At 54.8% G+C, this 18,269-nt stretch overlaps 3 non-coding genes across 3 annotated transcripts; 2 read left to right on the plus strand and 1 right to left on the minus strand.

Moving 5' to 3' along the window:
• Window positions 1-11,575: 11,575 nt before the first annotated feature.
• Window positions 11,576-11,647, minus strand: TRNAQ-UUG (transfer RNA glutamine (anticodon UUG)). The gene has a single exon. It is a non-coding gene; the product is annotated as a tRNA-Gln (tRNA).
• A 1,663-nt stretch (window positions 11,648-13,310) lies between these two features.
• TRNAQ-CUG (transfer RNA glutamine (anticodon CUG)) lies at window positions 13,311-13,382 on the plus strand. Its single transcript has one exon. It is a non-coding gene; the product is annotated as a tRNA-Gln (tRNA).
• A 1,512-nt stretch (window positions 13,383-14,894) lies between these two features.
• On the plus strand, window positions 14,895-14,967 carry TRNAK-UUU (transfer RNA lysine (anticodon UUU)). Its single transcript has one exon. It is a non-coding gene; the product is annotated as a tRNA-Lys (tRNA).
• The last annotated feature ends 3,302 nt before the right edge of the window (window positions 14,968-18,269 follow it).

The following is an 18,269-nucleotide window of genomic DNA, read 5'->3' on the forward strand; positions in this document are numbered from 1 at the left end:
CCAGTCTCGGTTAAGACCTGTAGGTGCTACCACAGCACAGATAACAGCAAAACAAAATACATCCCTGCCCTGGTCCAGACAGAGGGCTGGTGGGGGGCAGGCACGCAGCACCGGGAAGGGCTTTCCCTAGATTTCGGGGCAGCTGACCGTGGGCTGCCGTTCCTATTGACCATCATAAAAGGGTTTGTGATCCGGGGGCTGGGGGGGGGGGGGAGCAAGGACTCTTTGTGCCCCACCCTGGGAGGGGAAATCAAGCCAACCCACCCCCTCTGGCCAATCCCCCCCCACCCCCACAAGCTTGTAGCCGGGATACGGGGGCAGCGGGATGGACTGCTTCATTTAGGACTAAGTGGCTAATCCCCTGCCTGGCTTTCTCACCCCACATCCTCAGGAGGCGGTAAGGGAACAATGGGGCTAAGGGGATTGCCTCTCTCAAATCCCCTAAGCTCTGGTTCTGAGGGTCCCCGGCCTTCACACTCCCCTGCCCCCACCCCGCCCCTCTCCTCAGTCCCCCCCACGCCCCTCCACCCTAGAGATCCCCCCCCCCCCGCACACACTTCCCCCCCAAACCCTGCTGTGCTGTGCTGCTGGAGAAGGGGGAGCCGGCCTGGCTGGTGGGGTTGTGAGTAAAGCCAAGAATTAGAGCCAGGACTCCTGGGTTCTCTCCCCGGCTCTGGGAGGGGAGTGGGGAACTGGTGGGTTAGAGCAGAGGGGCTGGGAGCCAGGACTCCTGGGTTCTCTCCCCGGCTCTGGGAGGGGAGTGGGGAACTGGTGGGTGAGAGTAGAGGGGCTGGGAGCCAGGACTCCTGGGTTCTCTCCCCAGCTCTGGGAGGGGAGTGGGGTCTAGTAGGCCAGATCAGTTCCATACTCATTTCAGGACAGCTGCTGAGTTGGGGGGCAGCTGTGTACCTCTGCAGTGGCAAAGGCCTGTGTCATCCAGGGTGCCCAAAGGCCCCCCTTCCAGCCTTGAAATGGAGGAGGAGGAAACCCTGCTGGGAGGAATTCAAAGTGCTCATGGGCAGGGGGACCCCTGCTCTGGGGGAGGGAATGCCCTATAGGGCCAGACGCTGCTTTCAGCCTCACGGCGCTCAATACAGAGCGACCCCAAAGAGCTCCGTGACATGACTCCAGGCTGCCTGGCTTTGTCCTAGCAAACCGCCCTCCCTGCGGGCAAGACCAAGGCTAGGGCTAATGTGGACGGGCCCTGCCCAGAAGGGAACAAATCCTCTTTCTCAGCCACTTGACCAGAAGTGTCCACAACACTCCCCCGGGCCAATCCCAACCCTTCCTCCCATTGAGCACTAGCCCCATCTGGAAAATGGATGGGGCTGGGGAGAGACTAGCCAGGGATCTGGGGTGCAGCAGGGGATCTAGAAGGGGATGTGGGGTACAGTGGAGGACCTAGGAGGGGTTATTAATGCAGGGATCTGGGGTGCAGTGGGGGGCGGAGGGGGATCTAGGAGCGGATCTGGGGTGCAGCAGGGAATCTAGGAGGGGTGTTTGGGGACCACAGAGGGGTGTTTAACATAAGGATCTGGGGTGCAGTGGGGGATCTAGGAAGGGATCTGCGGTGCAGCAGGGAATCTAGGAGGGGTTTTTGGGGACATCAGGGGGATTCATGCAGGGACCCGGGTGCAGAGGGGGATCTAGGAGGGGTCTGGGGTGCAGCGGGGGACCTAGGAGGGGTGTTTGGGGACCTGGGGGGGCAATTCACGCAGGGACCCAGGGTGCAGCGGGGGATCTAGGAGGGGATCTGGGGTGCAGGGGGGGACCTAGGAGGGGTGTTTGGGGACCTGGGGGGGGCGATTCATGCAGGGACCCGGGTGCAGTGGGGGATCTAGGAGGGGATCTGGGGTGCAGCAGAGGACCTAGGAGGGGCATTTGGGGACCTGGGGTGGGGCGATTCATGCAGGGACCCAGAGTGCAGAGGGGGACCTAGGAGGGGTCTGGGGTGCAGCGGGGGACCTAGGAGGGGTGTTTGGGGACCTCGGGGGGGCGACTCATGCAGGGACCCGGGTGCAGCAGGGGATCTAGGAGGGGTCTGGGGTGCAGGGGGGGACCTAGGAGGGGTGTTTGGAGACCTGGGGGGGGCGATTCACGCAGGGACCCGGGGTGCAGCAGGGGACCTAGGAGGGGATCTGGGGTGCAGCGGGGGACCTAGGAGGGGTCTGGGGTGCAGCGGGGGACCTAGGACGGGTGTTTGGGGACCGGGGGGGGCGATTCACGCAGGGACCCGGGGTGCAGCGGGGGACCTTGGAGGGGTGTTTGGGGACCTGGGGGGGCGATTCACGCAGGGACCCGGGGTGCAGCGGGGGATCTAGGAGGGGATCTGGGGTGCAGCGGGGGACCTAGGAGGGGTGTTTGGGGACCTGGGGGGGGCGATTCATGCAGGGACCCGGGTGCAGCGGGGGATCTAGGAGGGGCGCTTTTTTGGGGACCGGGGGGGGCGATTCACGCAGGGACCCGGGGTGCAGCGGGGGACCTAGGAGGGGCGCTTTTTTGGGGACCTGGGGACCCTGGGAAGCCGCGGGCGCAGCCGGTTCCGCCCCCGCCCGCGGCTCTTTGCCGGCCTGGGAACGCGCCGCCGGCCGCCTTTGATCCCGGCCGAGCGCCGCGCCACGGGGGGGAACCGGCCCCGGCCCCCTCCGGCTCCCCACGCGCCCCGGCACCTGGGCCCGCGCCCGGCCCCACATCAAAGCGCCCCGCGCCGCCCTCCGCACTTCAAACGCGTGCGATCCCGGCGGGGGGCAGCGCAGCCGTGGGGCTGAGCTCAGAGACTGCTCCAGGCAGAGCTGGGGGACAGGGACAGTCAGAAGTGGGGGACAGGTACAGGCAGAGCTGGGGGACAGGGACAGGCAGAACTGGGGACGGGGACAGGCAGAGCTGGGGGTCAGGGGACAGGCAGAGCTGGGGGACAGGGACAGGCAGAACTGGGGGACAGGGACAGGTAGAGCCGGGGGACAGGGACAGGCAGAGCTGGGGACGGGGACAGGCAGAGCTGGGGGTCAGGGGACAGGCAGAGCTGGGGGACAGGGACAGGCAGAACTGGGGGACAGGGACAGGTAGAGCCGGGGGACAGGGACAGGCAGAGCTGGGGGTCAGGGGACAGGCAGAGCCAGGGGACATGGACAGGCAGAGGCGGGTGACATGGACAGGCAGAAGTGGGGGACAGGGACAGGCAGAGCTGGGGGACAGGGACAGGTAGAGCCGGAGGACAGGGGACAGGCAGAACTGGGTGGCAGGGGACAGGCAGAAGTGGGGGACAGGGACAGGCAGAGCCGGGTGACACGGACAGGCAGAGCTGGGTGACATAGACAGGCAGAGGTGAGTGGAATGGACAGGCAGAACTGGGGGACAGGGACAGGTAGATATGAGTGACACCCCCCCCCCCCAAGATAGATGGCTTCAATGCCCTACGTGCACTGTCTATTGTATAAAACCTTTATTACATGCCAGAGCTGAAGGCGGGGAGACGGTTCATGTGAGGTGCACAAAAGACAGACCCGGGGGGGACCCCCCCCGACATGCACTCCAGCCACTGGAAACCCCTTACAGGGGCTGAGCAGCCAGCAGGCAGCTCCCGCTCGGGGCCAGGGCTGCAGCTGCCCCACTGGGCCACTTTTAGGCTGGGGTTTACGCTCATAGCCCCGGGGACGGTTTGCCAAGCCAGGCCGGCTTAACCTCACACACGACCCCATTTTCCTGCTAGTGTTAGCTGCACGAGCCGCCCTAATGCAGACACAGCTACGCCGGCACGAAGGTGCTTCGCACGTCTACCTGCCTCGCACGAGGAGTTTTCCTGATTGAACTATTAAAAAATGGCATCTCCCCTCCCCCCGAAGCAAATGGCTCGGCAGGGCCTAGGCACTGGTTTTGCATGGGTATAGGTGTTTGTTGGTTCGATTCGTGGATCCCTAGCGTCAAAGGCCAGAGGGTGACCCCTGAGCCCAATCAGCACACAGCTGTCTGCCCCGAAGTCATCCCTCTTTGGACTGCAGCCGCTCTTTTGGGGAAAAAAGAAAAAGAAAGAAACCCCACCCTGTCTTGACTGGAAAATTCCCATGGTGGAGAGAGAACCCACCAGGACCTTGGGAAGTAGCTCGACAGGTTATGTGTCTCCAGCCTGAACTGGTTCAGCTTTCAGCCGGTGGATCTTGGTAGACCTTTGTCTGCAAGATGGAAGAGGCTGTTATTAAGTATTTGCTCCCGATGTGGAGCAGAGCCTAAAGGAATCCATTTTGAAGCACTGGGAGGAGAGGAAGGTGATCAGGAACAGTCAGCATGGATTCACCAAGGGCAAGTCATGCCTCACCAACCTGATTGCCTTCTACAATGAGATAACTGGCTCTGTGGTTATGGGGAAAGCGGTGGACCTGATATATCTTGACTTTAGCAAAGCTTCTGATACGGTCTCCCACAGTATTCTTGCCAGCCAGTTAAAAAAGTATGGATTGGATGAATGGACTATAAGGTGGATAGAAAACTGGCTAGATCATCAGGCTTAATGGGTAGTGATCAACGGCTCAACGTCTAGTTGGCAGCCAGTATGAAATGGTTTTGTTCAACATCTTGAGGATGGGATGGATTGCACCCTCAGCAAGTTTGCTGATGACACTAAACTGGGAGGAGTGGTAGATTCGCTGGAGGGCAGGGATAGGATACAGAGGGCCCTAGACAAATTGGAGGATTGGGCCAAAACAAATCTGATGAGGTTCAACCAGGACAAGTGCAGAGTCCTGCTCTTAGGACGGAAGAATCCCTTGCACTGCTACAGACTAGGGACCGACTGGCTAGGCAGCAGTTCTGCAGAAAGGGGATTTTACAGTGGATGAGAAGCTGGCTAGGAGTCGGCAATGTGCCCTTGTTGCCAAGAAGGCCAATGGCATATTGGGCTGTGTTAGTAGGAGCATGGCCAGCAGATCGAGGGACGTGATTATTCCCTTCTATTCGACACTGGTGAGGCCACACCTGGAGTATTGCGTCCAGTTTTGGTCCCCCCACTACAGAAGGGATGTGGACACATTGGAGAGAGTCCAGCGGAGGGCAACGAAAATGATTAGAGGGCTGGGGCACAGGACTTTTGAGGAGAGGCTGAGGGAACTGGGGTTATTTAGTCTGCAGAAGAGAAGAATGAGGGGGGATTTGATAGCAGCCTTCAACTACCTGAAGGGGGGTCCCAAAGAGGATGGAGCTCGGCTGTTCTCAGTGGTGGCAGATGACAGAACAAGGAGCAATGGTCTCAATTTGCAGTGCGGGAGGTCTAGGTTGAATATTAGGAAACACTTTTTCACTAGGAGGGTGGTGAAGCACTGGAATGGGTTCCCTAGGGAGGTGGTAGAATCTCCTTCCTCAGAGGTTTTTAAGGCCCAGCTTGACAAAGCCCTGGCTGGGATGATTTAATTGGGGTTGGTCCTGCTTTGAGCAGAGGGGTGGACTAGATGACCTCCTGAGGTCCCTTCCAACCCTGATCTTCTATGATTCTAAGATTCTACTTATAGACTGGGATTAAATCCCCCCTGAACCTCCTCTTTGCTAAGCTAAGAGTCTCTCACTCTCTAAACCATAGAGACTAACCAATTTATTTGAGCATAAGCTTTCGTGAGCTACAGCTCACTTCATCGGATGCATCCGATGAAGTGAGCTGTAGCTCACAAAAGCTTATGCTCAAATAAATTGGTTAGTCTCTAAGATGCCACAAGTCCTCCTGTTCTTTTTGTGAATACAGACTAACACGGCTGTTACTCTGAAACCTCTCTAAACCATGTTTGCTAATCTCTCCTGTGAACACTCTGCAATTCTTCAATAGGGGTGGGATCTTTTCCCAATGGATCTAGTCCAGTACTACCCCTAGAGTGGGACTGTGGTTATGTGGCACAAGGTTAGTATTCCCAGTGCGGGAATCAGCACTTTCATCCCGGTATAACTGGAGGAGTTTTGCCAGTGTACTTAAATCAGCCCGCATTTTAAGCATACCCAGGCAAGATGCACCCATTTGACTTAAATCCCCTTTTAAACCAGTTTCATTAAGCAGGTGCAAGCTGCTGTGTGGACGCCGAGGCCTCATCTACATGGGAAAGTGGTCTCAGATAACGGACAGTGGGAATGGAGCCGAATCTGGTTATCACAGCGGGGATAAACGTTTCCCATCCCCTTTTGGCTTAGCGTATGTCATTTGGGGGACACCCCCCCCCCGCGAAGACATTCATCCACCAGGATCATGTCCACACAGGGGTTAACCAGGTATAACTGGAGTTTGGGGGCAGGGCATGCTTGCTCCTCAGCCTGGGTTGTGGAGCAGATGCTGGGATCTCTAGTTACTTCCTTGCCCATCTCTAGTCAATTCTCTGCTTCGGACTAACTCAGTACCTCGGTACCAGGGTGAAATTGGCTGGCTGGGGTGACACTGGGGGAACTAGCTTTCTAGGGGGGTCTAGTGACATGACCGGTACCCCCTTCCCATGCAGACACCCCCTGATTTCAGCAAACTCTGGCTCCTCTCTGCTTGGCTCAGTGCTGTCCGTGGCTTCAGTTGGCTCAGTTTAGAATCAGCTCTTAAATTAAGCAGGTGTATCTACGGGTCTGGCTTTTCCCAGCCCTGGTGCTGGACCTCTGTTCACGCAGGCCCACGGTTCTGGATCCGGCTGCTGAACCAGATTCTGCGGGTGAGACAGAGGGTTGGGCAGACAGACCCAGAGTCATGGGGGGGGGACACCCCCACCACAGACACAGAAATGGTGAGGGGTTCCCGCCTCCAGATACAGACATGGGGAAGGGAAAGATCCCCAAAGCTCAGTATGGGAGAGAGACAACCGAGATACAGACATGGGGGGGGGGAAGAAACCCCCTGACACACAGATGTGGGGGATGGGGATCCTCCACAATGAGACAGCTATGGGGGAGACACCCCAAAATACAGCTAGGGGTGAGAGACACCCCCCTGACACAGACATGGGGGAGGAGGAGACACCCCCGGACACACAGGACGTGGAGGAGGGGGATCCCTTACAATGACAGATATGAGAGAGACCCCCCAAAATACAGATATGGGGGAGAGACCCCCAGACACAGACATGGGTTGAGAGGGAGACACCCCCGACAGATAGACATCAGGGAGGGGGACCCCCGACAATGACACAGCTATGGGGGAGGGGAGACCTCCAAAACCCAGTTCTGGGGGAGACCCCCCCCAGACACCGACCTGGGGAAGGAGGAGATGGCCCTGACACACAGATGTGGGGGACCCCTCACAATACCACAGATGTGGGGCAGACCCTTAAATTACAGCTGTGTGGGAGAGACCCCCAGACACAGACATGGTTTGAAGGGGAGAGACCCCCCCGATGCACAGGTGTGGGGGAGGGGAGCCCCCCAATGGCATAGCTTTGGGGGAAGGAGAGACACACACCCCAAAACACAGACACGGGGGTTCCCAGAATCTCTCTATTCCTGCTCCCTTTGGTGACTCTTTCCAAAAGAGGCAGGGGCGGGGCCAAGGCCTAGGAGGGGCGGAGCTTGTGTCCCCCCCTTCCCCCCTCGTCCCCCTCGCCTCCCCGCTAAGCCCTGATGGCAGGATGTCCCGTGCAGGGCACGAGCTCTCCAGCCTGCCCCCCCCCCCGCCCCATCTCCCAGCGAGGTGTGAACAGGAGGCGCCTGGGGGGGTGGGGGTGGAGGTGGAGATCACAGGGGCTTGTGGACAGCACGGGCCCAGCACGGGAGACCCCCCATCGTCGCCCCAGCCTGACTGCTCCGCCCCCTCCCGCTGGGCAACAGCTGGGAACATCTGTCCGCGCCTCGCCACCCCGCCCCCCACACACAGCAGGCCGGGAGGGGATCAAAGGGACTGAGAAAGATAGATAGATAGATAGATGGGGTGGATGGGATGGATGGGGTGTGTGGGGATAGATGGGGTGGCGGGGATAGATAGATAGATAGATAGATAGATAGAAGGGGTATATGGGGATAGATGGGGTGGCGGGGGATAGATAGATACAGGGGGTGGATGGGGATAGATAGATAGATAGATAGATAGATAGATAGATAGATAGATAGATAGATAGATAGATAGAGGGGGTGGATGGGGATGAATAGATAGATAGAAGGGGTGGATGGGGATAGATAGATAGATAGATAGATAGATAGATGGGGTGGATGGGGATGAATAGATAGATGGATGGGGTGATGAGGGATTGATAGGTAGATAGATAGATAGATAGATAGATAGATAGATAGATAGATAACGGGCCCTGATCTCAGTTGGGGGGGTCTGTGCAGCGCCTGGCATGACGGGCCCTGATCTTTGCACCTGGTTGTTTCACCCCAGTGCCAGCTCCCCCTTCTTCTAAAGCCCAGCATGGGGTAAAGGGGAGCAAATATTGATTTATGACACAAGACCCCCCCCTTGAATTTCCCCAATATAACCTGGACCCCCCTGTTCATCTGGGACTGGCCATTGCTAATTGAATTCCTCTTCTGTCCCAAACCCCTCCCCGCTCCCCCTGATCGCCCCGGACACTGTCACCCCGGTTCATCCTGCCAGCAGCCGCTCCTGGGCTCTGGGCTCCCGCTCCCCGCTACGGGGCCCAAGATCACTGATTTAGGGGAGCTCTCTCGTCGACCCTCCCCACTTAGTGTGGCGGGGGACAGGCAGCCACCAGGGGTGTCCTGTACAGGGGTGATCATCTTCCTCCGCACCTCCGGGCGGGATTGGGGGGGAGCAACCCCCTTTCGGGGAGGGGGGAGCAGCCTCTTTTCAGGGTGGTAAAGGGATCCCAAGTCTCTCCTGAGCTGGGAGATCCCTGCCCCCCATCCCCAAGGGTACACAGATAGGGGGGCACCATGCTTCCCAGCCCCCATCCGCACACCGTGATTCCTGGCGGGGGGGGGCAGTTTCCAGCAAGCCCCCCCCACCCCCAGCCCATAATCAGGGAGGTGTTAATGGGCAGCACGTGTCCCCTCCTGTCAGCCGCCTGCGAATTGCAAAGGCCCCTTTGATCTGCCTGCCCCTCCCCCCTCCCTTCCCATTGACACCTGGGGGGAAGGGGCCCAGTCGGGGGGTGCGTGTGTGAAGGTGCAAACTTTCCCAAGAGATCCAGCCTTAGCCCCCAGCCCAGCTTCAGCCACCACAGGGTTACATATAGATCTGTATAACACACATCAATATCACAGGGTTACCTGTGTGTGCCCCATAGAGCTGTATAATACAGATAAATATCACAGGGTTACCTGTGTGTGCCCCATAGATCTGTATAACACACATCAATATCACAGGGTTACCTGTGTGTGCCCCATAGAGCTGTATAACACACATCAATATCACAGGGTTACCTGTGCGTGCCCCATAGATCTGTATAATAGACATCAGTATCACAGGGTTACCTGTGTGTGCCCCACAGATCTGTATAATACATGTCGATATCACAGGGCAACATTGGGCTTGCCCTGTACATCCGTCTGCTATATGTCAATATCACAGAGCTTCATGGGATTTCCCTATATATCCGCATGCTATGCATTAATATAAGAGTTGCAGGGGCCCATGGACCTGGTCAGAGGTAATGAGGGAGGGGGCGAGATATCACAGTAAGACGGGCCTGTGGGTCTGATCTCGGGGGCAATGCAAGTAGTGTGGTGGGTATGGTTGTGGGAGGGGCAATAGGTGTGGGGCTAGGCAGAAGAGGCCAGTGCAGGAGGCCGGGAGGATTGTGGGGCGAGGGGACACGACAGGGGGAGAAGCCCTGCAGCACCCCAAGAACGTCACCGGTTCCCCCTCTCCAGGAGAGGACAGCACGGGGGTGGCAGGACTGGCGTGGGGAGAAAATTCTGGGCTCCTAATGGTCTCTCTGACCCAGCAAAGAAAGACAAGGCCAAACCACTGGCCGGAGGTCGAAACCAGCCCAATTCCCATTGGAAATCCGGTGCCAGTTTTACACTGGAACAAACTGCCCCGAGGATGGTGGACGGTCCATCGCTCGGCAGCCTGGAGACCTTCCGCCAGATGTTTTAGCCCAATCGTTCTCAACCAGGGGTATTTGTACCCCAGGGGTACGCAGAGGTCTTCGGGGGGTCCATCAACTCATCTAGAGATTTGCCTCGTTTTACCACCGGCTACCTAAAAAGCACGAGCGACGTCAGTACCAGTAAAATGTCACACAGACGCGGACTTCAACTCCATGGGTCGTCGCGTGGCAATTATCACGACTGTTAACCTTTTAGTATTAGCTTCGTTATTCATAAGCCAGAAGCGTTAGCCTGAGTCCGACCCGCTCACGTCGGCCTGGGGATGCGGGCCCGGGGCGTGTGTGTGGCCGCGACGCGCGCTCGCTCACAACTCGGAAATCAATCAGGCCTCGGCATCCCCCGTTTCCAGGGGCCCGGCCCTCTCAACTGCCAGGGCCGGGGCCTCTTCGCGCCCTCCCCCCACCCTGCCCCCTCGGTGTCTCCAGCCTGTCCCGTTGCGCTTCACAGGATAGTTTAATTAAAGGGTCGGTGGGCAAACCTATTAAAGGCCCCTCTGCCCCACACGCTCGGGGAGGGGGGATTAGAGGGGGGGATTAGTGAGCCAGGAGGCAGCACTAATCCCCCGCCACCCCCCAACCTGCCACCCTTGACTGCTCACTGCATCCAAGCCCCTTTGTGGCGGGGCGGAAGAGAGGGCTGCAGATGCCATCAGGGAACCCTGGCCTCTGCCACGGGGCAATGGGGGGAAGTGGGTCAGACCCAGCCCAACAGGGATTTGTGCCCAGCCCCCGATGTTCTTCTCCCCAGTACACTTCTCCCCACAACCCCACACGTGGGGATGTATCTATCTATCTATCTATCTATTTATCTATCTATCCCCATCCACCCCCTCTATCTATCTATCTATCTATCTATCCCCATCCACCCCCTCTATCTATCTATCTATCTATTCCCATCCACCCCATCTATCTATCTATCTATCTATCTATCTATCCCCACAGTGGTTCTCAAACTTTTGTACTGGTGACCCCTTTCACACAGCAAGCCTCTGAGTGCGACCCCACCCCCTTATAAATTAAAAAAAATGTTTTTATATATTTAACACCATTATAAACGCTGGATGCAAAGCGGGGTTTGGGGTGGAGGCTGACAGCTCACAACCCCCTTGTAATAACCTCACGACCCCCTGAGGGGTCCCAACCCCCAGTCTGAGAACCCCTGCCACACACCCCCTCTATCTATCTATCTCTCCCCATACACCCCCTCTATCTATCTATCGCTCTATCCCCAACCACCCCTCTAGCTATCTACCTATCCCCATCCACCCCCTATCTATCTACCTATCCCCATCCACCCCCTATCTATCTATCTATCTATCTATCTATCCATGCCCATACACCCCCTCCCCTCTCCCCATCAGTAGGGTGTCTGCGCACACATTGTAATTAGGGATGGCAGGTCTCACTGTCCTATGTATTATCAATCCGCCTATATGAACCATCTGCTCAGAGGCTGGTTGGGGCAATGAAAGTTTTGGGCAGCTGACCCCTTCAGGGTGTTGGGGTGGGGTGGGGGTACCAAAGGGGAAAAAAAGACAGTGCTTCTCACTGTAGACACATGGTTCTACTGAGATTTGAACTCAGATCACTGGATTCAAAGTCCAGAGTGCTAACCATTACACCATAGAACCCCACTGAATACAGTGACCTACAAGGATAAGGAAGCCCTAGACTGTGTTGGGGGGTGACTGGCATTGGGAACACATTCCCATGCCATGAATACTGCTGTGGTCCAGGTTGCCCCATCTCTAAAAAGATGTCTTAGAATTGGGAAAGGTCCAGAGAACAACAATGATTAAGAGCACGGAGCAGCTGAGTAAGGAGAGATGAAAAAGACGGACCGCTCATCTTAGAAAAGAGACGACCGAGGACAGATATGAGAGAGGTCTAGAAAATCATGACTGGGGTGGAGAATGTGACTAAGGAAGTGTTATTTACTCCTTCACCATAACACACGAACCAGGGGTCACCCAATGAAATGACTAGGTAGCAGGTTTAAAAGAAACCCAAGGAGGTATTGCTTCACAGTCAACCTGTGGAACTCCTTGCAAGAGGATGTTGTGACGGCCAACCGTATAACAAAGTTCAAAAAAAGAATTAGATAAGTTCCTGGAAGATAGGTCCATGAATGGCTGTTAGCCAAGAGGGTCAGGGACACAGCTCCATGCTCTGGGTGTCCCTCAACCTCTGACTTCCCCAGATCCACAGGGTCTGGTCTATGCCCCAGGCCCTTGGGAGTGACCCCTTTAGTGCATCAGGATTAGGTGGACCAGATGTCCCATTTTTAAAGGGACAGTCCCGTTTTTGTGGACTTTTTCTTATATAGGCGCCCATTACCCCCCACCCCCGTCCCATTTTTTCACAGTTGCTCTCTGGTCACCCTAATCAGGATTCAAGGACCCATACCACTCCTGCCATACTTGGAAACTGGGCCTTCCAGCAATTCTCTTTCTCTTTGGCTCCTGGTGTACGTGCGTAGGTTGGTTTGAGCCAGAGCTTAATGTCCCATTCATACCACTACAGAGAGTCAGGTGACACAGCACCCACCCCATCCCCACTCTGCCTCTGCAGCAGTTTTTAATTCTTTGAGTGCTGCGCACAGCAGCACAAAGCACAAAGGGAAACTGAGGCACGTGCCGGCTTCACCAAAACACTACCAAAGTTCCCACTTTGTCACACCAGGATCCACAGGTTACTAGGCCAGAAGTGGCTGCTGTGAGCATGTAGTCCAACTTCCTAAGGCCCATTTTCCCATCTTTTAATCATTCATGTGGCACTTCTCAGACCCTCTCCTATTTATCCACCCCCCAACTGTGGACAGGGTCTTGCCTTACGGTCCCGTCTGGGGTGCCATCAGTGTTTAATTTGTGCTGGGGCCAGGAGCCCAGAGGTGCCGGGGCTGTGAACTGGCAGTTCACAGCCCCGGCACCTCTGGGCTCCTGGCCAGCAGCTGCTGCTCTCCAGCCGCCAGTGATGCCAACATACAAGTTGCCCAGGGTGCCATTTTCCCTAAGGCTGGCCCTGCTTGTGGCCCTCTGACCTGGATGCATTATTCCCGCCGCGGTGGCACCCAGGCCACTGAGAGTTGTTTGATCCGACCAGGGCTGTGCATAGGATCGGGCAGTGGATAATTGCTGGGGGCGCACGGTGTCTGAGCTGCATTGTGCTTTGGATCACTGTCCTTTATTGTCTTGAACGCTAGGCTGGGGCCAGCCCCTGGCAAAGCACCCCAGGGTGAGCAGCACCCTGGCAGGGCAGTCATTACCAGTGCTTTGGATAGCTTTACAGTCAGCTGGTTCCATGGTGTAATGGTTAGCACTCTGGACTCTGAATCCAGCGATCCGAGTTCAAATCTCGGTGGAACCTGGGCTCTATGGCTTCCGTTTTAAGAGTTGATCTTTCTTCGCTTTTGCTGCAAACTTTTCTTTGAGCGTTTTACTTCCAGGAGCCATTCTCTGCCCCCTAAAGTTCCCTGCCTCACGCTTCTGTTCGCTTTTCTTTGCTCCCCTGTCTCTTCATTTTCCTTTCGCTTTTTATCTCACATGGGGACAGCGACAGCAGATACACACAAGGGGCCTACATCCGAAAGTGATGGATAGGTTAGAAATAGACAGGTAAGATCCCATCAGAAATAGACAGGTGCTAAGAAAGAAAGAAAGAAAGAAAGAAAGAAAGAAAGAAAGAAAGAAAGAAAGAAAGAAAGAGGGGGAGGATGGGGATAGATAGATGGAGGGGGTAGATGGGGATAGATAGATAGATAGATAGATAGAGGGGGTGGATGGGGATAGATAGATAGAGGGGGTGGATGGGGATAGATAGAGAGAGGGGGGGGTGGATGGGGATAGATAGATAGAGAGAGAGAGGGTGGATGGGGATAGATAGATAGATAGATAGATAGATAGATAGATAGATAGATAGATAGAGAGGGTGGATGGGGATAGATAGAGAGATAGAGGGGGTGGATGGGGATAGATAGAGAGATGGAGGGGCTGGGTGGGGATAGATAGATAGAGGGGATGGATGGGGATAGATAGATAGATAGATAGATAGATAGATAGATAGATAGATAGATAAAGACAGCACCAGAAATATAGAAAGAAAGAAAGAAAGAAAGAAAAGGATTTGATAGATTATATGCTGATAGATAGAATAGACTTCATTAGAAAAAAGATGGTTAGATACGTAGATTGATAAATACCATCAGTAATTGATAGATGTATGCCATTAGATAGATAGATAGATAGATAGATAGATAGATAGATAGATAGATAGATTGTACGGGTATACATAGATAAATAAGATACCATCAGAAATAGATAGGAAGGAAGGAAATGAAGTGATAGATTCTATGCCGATATCTCTAATAGACGTTGTTAGAAAGAGCTGATTGATTGATCGAGACGATCAGGAGTAGACGGCCATCTGCCATCAGCGGTAGCTGGAAAAGGAAGAGAGAGGGCAGATTGGTGGGCAGGTTAGCCCTCACGGGGAACAGAGAGGTGTAAGGCAGAGAAGAAAGAAGGGAAGGCAGAAAGCTGGATCTGCCCTGCAAGCCGCGGGGGAGCTGCCAGAGCAGCTGCCAGGAGAGGAGGCCGGCGAGAGACCCTCGGGGGAGGACCGGCGAGGTTAGCGGGGGGCCTGGCGGGAGGAGGGGGAAGCTCCCCCTGATCTCCAGCCGGGCTGCAGGGCTGGGCAGACGAGCGAGCTGCAGGGCGGCGAGAGGGATTATAGCTCCCCGCACACGCTGTGTAACAAGCCCACAAGGCTTTGGGGAGCGGGGCCCCCCAGGAACAGCAGCTCAGCGAAGGGCCCGGGGCTGCCTCCGCCCTGGCTCTGCCTCACTCTCCTCCTGCTCCCCGGGCAGAGCTTACACAGAGCGCCCGGATAGCTCAGTCGGTAGAGCATCAGACTTTTAATCTGAGGGTCCAGGGTTCAAGTCCCTGTTCGGGCGAGTCTCGCTTTTGGACAAAGGATTAAAACCAGCGGCATTTTGAGTGGTTCAGGAGCAGCCGCTTCGATTCGAGAAATGGCCGCGAGCCCCCGTGACTGGTCACAAGTGTGTGTGTGAAATGGCCGTGAGCCCCCGTGACTGGTCACAAGTGTGTGTGTGTGTGTGAAATGGCTGCTTGCCCCCATGACTGATCACAAGTGTGTGTGTGAAATGGCTGTGAGCCCCAGTGTCTGGGCACAAGTGTGTGTGTGTGAAATGGCCGTGAGCTCCCGTGATTGGTCACAAGTGTGTGTGTGTGAAATGGCCACGAGCCCCCGTGACTGGTCACAAGTGTGTGTGTGTGAAATGGCCGTGAGCCCCCGTGAATGGTCACAAGTGTGTGTGTGTGAAATGGCTGCTTGCCCCCAGGACTGATCACAAGTGTGTGTGTGTGTGTGTGTGTGTGAAATGGCTATGAGCCCCAGTGTCTGGTCACAAGTGTGTGTGTGAAATGGCCATGAGCCCCCGTGACTGGTCGTGTGTGTGTGTGTGTGTGTGTGTGTGAAATGGCCATGAGCCCCTGTGACTGGTCACAAGTGTGTGTGTGTGTGAAATGGCTGCTTGCCCCAATGACTGATCACAAGTGTGTGTATGTGTGTGTGTGTGAAATGGCCATGAGCCCCAGTGTCTGGTCACAAGTGTGTGTGTGAAATGGCTGCTTTCCCCCGTGACTGGTCACAAGTGTGTGTGTGAAATGGCCATGAGCCCCCATGACTGGTCACGTGTGTGTGTGTCTGTGTGTGTGTGTGTGTAATGGCCATGAGCCCCAGTGTCTGGTCACAAGTGTGTGTGTGAAATGGCTGCTTTCCCCCGTGACTGGTCACATGTGTGTGTGAAATGGCTGTGTGTGTGTGTGTGAAATGGCTGCTTTCCCCAATGACTGATCACAAGTGTGTGTGTGTGTGAGAAATGGCTGCTTGCCCCATGAATGATCACAACTGCATGCGTGTGTGTGTGTGTGAAATGGCTGCTTGCCCCAGTGACTGATCACAAGGTGTGTGTGTGTTAAGTGTCTGCTTGCCCCAGTTACTGATCACAAGGGGTGTGTGTGTGTGTGTTAAATGGCTGCTCGCCTCAGTGACTGATCACAAGTGTGTGTGTTAAGTGTCTGCTTGCCCCAGTTACTGATCACAAGGGGTGTGTGTGTGTATTAAATGGCTGCTTGCCCCAGTGACTGATCACAAGTGTGTGTGTGTTGGAGGGAAGAGGCTAAGTAGGTAATGTCTTTTACTGGACCAACTTCTGCGGGCGAGAGAGAGGCTTGGAGCTGACAGAGCTCCCCGTGGGGCTGGCGGTTAGCTAAGGCAGAGATCTGTCTCACCCGATACCATCCGTGTCAGCTCCCACACGCTCACATGCTGTCATGCAAACAGGAAGTCAAGCTACACGATCACAGTCACCTTAGGAGCTGTGCACTCACCAGGGGCTGCCGAGGCCTGGCCTGGGAGTCTGGTCAGGGGTGCTGGAACTCGGGGGGCTGGCCTGGGGGGGCTGCCGTACCCCTGGCTTGAAGTAGTAATAACCAACACCAAATATACCGTGTCCGTCATCAGCACCCCTCACTATAAAAATGGTTCCAGCACCATTGGCCTGGGTGTTATTTTAACGTCGGCCTAGATTCCCTCTGGTTGGAGAACAGAACTTCCATTCCCCCGGGAAAAGCCGACACGTCGAAATTTGCTTTTGTCCCATGGACAAAAAATTGGTTTTTGTTTTATTGAAGGGAAATTCTGAAGGAAAAAACCAAATCGGTTTGGAGACCGTGTTGCTGTGCTGGTTTTATCCTGGGCGGGGGGGAGGGATAAGTTTTTAAACTGGGCGGGGGGGGAGGGATTAGGTTTCTGTCATCCTGACGTTTTAGGACTTTTTGTTGAACCCCAAAAGCCTGAAAAAACCCAAATCATGTTGTGAAATATTTTGGTGGACCCAAATCTGTGGTTTTCAGCAAAAACGACGGACAGAGCGGAAAATTGGCACCCCGCTCTCATCAAAACCAACATATTTGAAACTGGTTTGTTTTCTACCTTGCATTTCTATTAGAATTATAATCTAATATTTGATATTAGCATGTAATATATATTATGTTATATGCTAATATATTATGTTGTTATATATATATATATTCTATATGTATATCTGTATAATATATATAGAATGTTTTATATTAGAATATTTTGACACCTCATTTCAATAATGCCAAAACATTAATATAATATAATATAATATAATATAATATAATATAATATAATATAATATAATATAATATATAATATGCATCAATATTACAATTAATATCAGAACATAATAGTCCAGCCAAAAGAAAGCAAGATTCTCCAATTTGAATAATTTGGAATTTTTTCCCGTTGAAACTGACACGTTCCCACTAAATGTGGTCTAAAGGTTGGTGGTTGAATGCTGGCCCTGCACTTTCCCGATCTCTCTGCTCCCCCTGATCTACCACCAGCACTGATTAGGTTATTTTTTCTCCCCTTTGTGGCTGATGGTCACATCCCACCTCCGAACAGGCGAACTCAGAGCATCTTGCGGGAGCCGCGTGGGCCGTTCCATCGAAGCGTTTTGTTGCAATGCCCATTTGCCGTGTCATTTCCTGCCGTACATTTCGATAAGTGACGGATCTGCAGGATTCTCCCATACAGGGGGCTTGAAATTTCATAGGGCTCCTCTATGGACAGTTTCCTCTGTGTTTCTCCATCAGACAGAGCTTACTTTGAACCCTCAGAGCCAGGACAATGATATCTGGCTCCCTGCAGACTTGACTAGCTTGTATCAGCGGGTTTCCATTGTGTTTCCAGCTGGAGCGGGAGCCCTCACCCGCGGGTTATGGGCCAGCGCTGCATCCTTGCTCATGCGGTTTGTTCGGTGGCACTCAGCAATGCCTCTAGCTAGGGAAGGGCCGGAAGCAAATGACTGCTCGGGTCTCCCGGGAAATGAAAAGTCTCTGCCCCTAAAAGGGACGTTGTGGTGGCCGTGATCTGCAGCAGGCCAGCTCGCTCTGGGTATGTCTGCATTGCAGTTAGACACCGGCGGCTGGCCCACTGTGGTGCAGACATGGGCAGCGCATGAACCCCCATGTTTGGGGAGCCCGAGCCCTGCCCCTTCTGCCCAAGGCCCCACCCCTTCTGCCCCCCCCCCCAGGGCCCAAGGAGCCACGCCCACCCAGCCACGCCCCTCGCCTTGAGTCCTAGGCCGCTAGCCAGCTGAGCCCCAAGCTCCAGGCTATCAGCCTGAGCTGAGACCCACTG

This window comes from Natator depressus, chromosome 28, assembly GCF_965152275.1.
Source record: "Natator depressus isolate rNatDep1 chromosome 28, rNatDep2.hap1, whole genome shotgun sequence".
In the NCBI taxonomy this organism is placed as follows: domain Eukaryota; kingdom Metazoa; phylum Chordata; order Testudines; family Cheloniidae; genus Natator; species Natator depressus.